Below are 2,034 nucleotides of genomic sequence, written 5' to 3' on the forward strand. Positions count from 1 at the left end.
GGGCTGGGGATTCGAACCCGCCACCTTAGGTGTACGTGGCTGGCGCCTTAGCCGGTTGAGCTATAGGCGCCAAGCCTCCCCTATCTTGTTTTAAAGTTAAAATTAAACCTATATTAATTTAGCAAATATTACTGAGTACCTTCTTTGGGGCCTGGCATAGATGTTTCAGAAGTGCCCTAGACAAACTCTGTAACTCTGTAACCATTCAGTGAAGATTTTTTTTTTTTTTTTTGAGACAGAGCCTCAAGCTATCCCCCTGAGTAGAGTGCCGTGGCATCACAGCACACAGCAACCTCCAACTCCTGGGCTCAAGCAAGTCTCTTGCCTCAGCCTCCCAAGTAGCTGGGACCACAGAGGCTTGCCATAATGCCTGGCTATTTTTTGGTTGCAGCCATCATTGTTTGGTGGGCCCGGGCTGGATTCGAACCCGCCACCTTGGGTGTATGTGGCTGGTGCCTTAGCCACTTGAGCCACAGGTGCCGAGCCAGTGAAGAGGATTTTAATAAAACTGAACCACCACAGTCAGCTACATTTCTATAAATGACCTACTTGTTTCATCTGGTTCAAGGTTTTGGCCTTTTCAGGTTTAATTGTCATATCTTGCCCTGGATCTGATTCATAAATCGTCTGCTAGGGTGAAATCACAGTCAGAATTTTGTTTAGTTCTGGGCATTACAAACTTACATATGCAAAGTGGGTGATGAGAAGGGTGAAGAGTGGGTGGTTCATGGGAGGAAAGCTGAAGGAAGAGGGGTACGGAAAGAACTGGGGGCCAGGCTGACTGGGGAGGGCAGAGGGGAGACTGCTCTGCTTAGCTCTACCAGAACTGAATTTCACCTTAATCTCCCCAAGCCTCAGATTCTTCATGCATAAATCAAGCTGGTTGATTTGACAATCTTAAAGATTTCTCTTTGCTCCAAATGGTTTTGAGTCTACAATTAGTAGGGAAACTGAATTCAGCTGAAGTCAAGGAAAAATTTTCTTCCAATCAACCAGTCTTCTCACAACAGGCAACTTCAAGAGATGGTGAGCTCCCATTGGTATGGGGCGAGTTGGAGTGAACATTTGTCAGGAGGCCTCTGCCAGGATCTCCCGCCTCCCCTGGGCCAGACAGACAAGATGATTGGTATGTTCCTTTCTAACTTTGTCTAGAAATTTTCCCAGTTTCAAGTAATTGCCAAGAGAGCAAGTCCTGTCGAAATGCTGGAGTTCTCCAAGTCAAGAACCCTAGCAGGAGAAGAGAAAGCCCACAGCCTGCCGCAGGGCAGTAACATCCTCACTTGCCATTTACTAAAGTGACAGGCCTGGTGCCAGGTGTTCGACATACAGCATCTCTAATTCTTATAGCAATCCCATGAGGTAGAAAGTATTGTTCTTGTTTTGCAAAAGGGACCTGAGGCTCAGAGCCCGAAGCTCAGTTGTTAGGGCACCAGCCACATGCACCAGGGCTGGTAGATTCAAACCTGGCCTGGGCCTGCTAAACAACAACAATAACAACAACAACAAAAATAGCCAGGCATTGTGGCAGGCACCCATAGCCCTAGCTACGTGGGAGGCTGAGGCAAGAGAATCACTTAAGCCCAAAAGTTTGAGGTTGCTGTGAGTTGTGACACCATGGCACTTTACTGAGGGGTGACATAGTGACTCTGTCTCAAAAAAAAAAAAAGTCACACAGATAGTAAACAAAAGTTACATTTAATTCAAGGTCTGCTGAGAGAAAAAAGAGTTAAAAATTGAATAGGAAGAAAGCAACTCATTTGCCCCTTGATAAGACAATCCAGGAATTGTATTGGAAATCCTACATAAAGAGACAATATAGAGTAGTGATTAAAAGATGAGCTTTGGGCCAAGCATGGAGGCTCACACCTGTAATCTTAACCCTCTGGGAGGCCAAGGCAAGAGGACTGCTTGAAAGCCAAGAGTTCAAGATTAGCCTGGGCAATAGCAAGACCATTTCTATAAAAATTACAAAAATCAGGGGGGAATGGGTGGAGGGAGGGGGATTGGAGGGATCACTTCTAAGGTTTATCTTAC

This window comes from Otolemur garnettii, unplaced genomic scaffold (genome assembly GCF_000181295.1).
Source record: "Otolemur garnettii isolate 467f Iridium unplaced genomic scaffold, OtoGar3 scaffold00060, whole genome shotgun sequence".
NCBI lineage: Eukaryota > Metazoa > Chordata > Mammalia > Primates > Galagidae > Otolemur > Otolemur garnettii.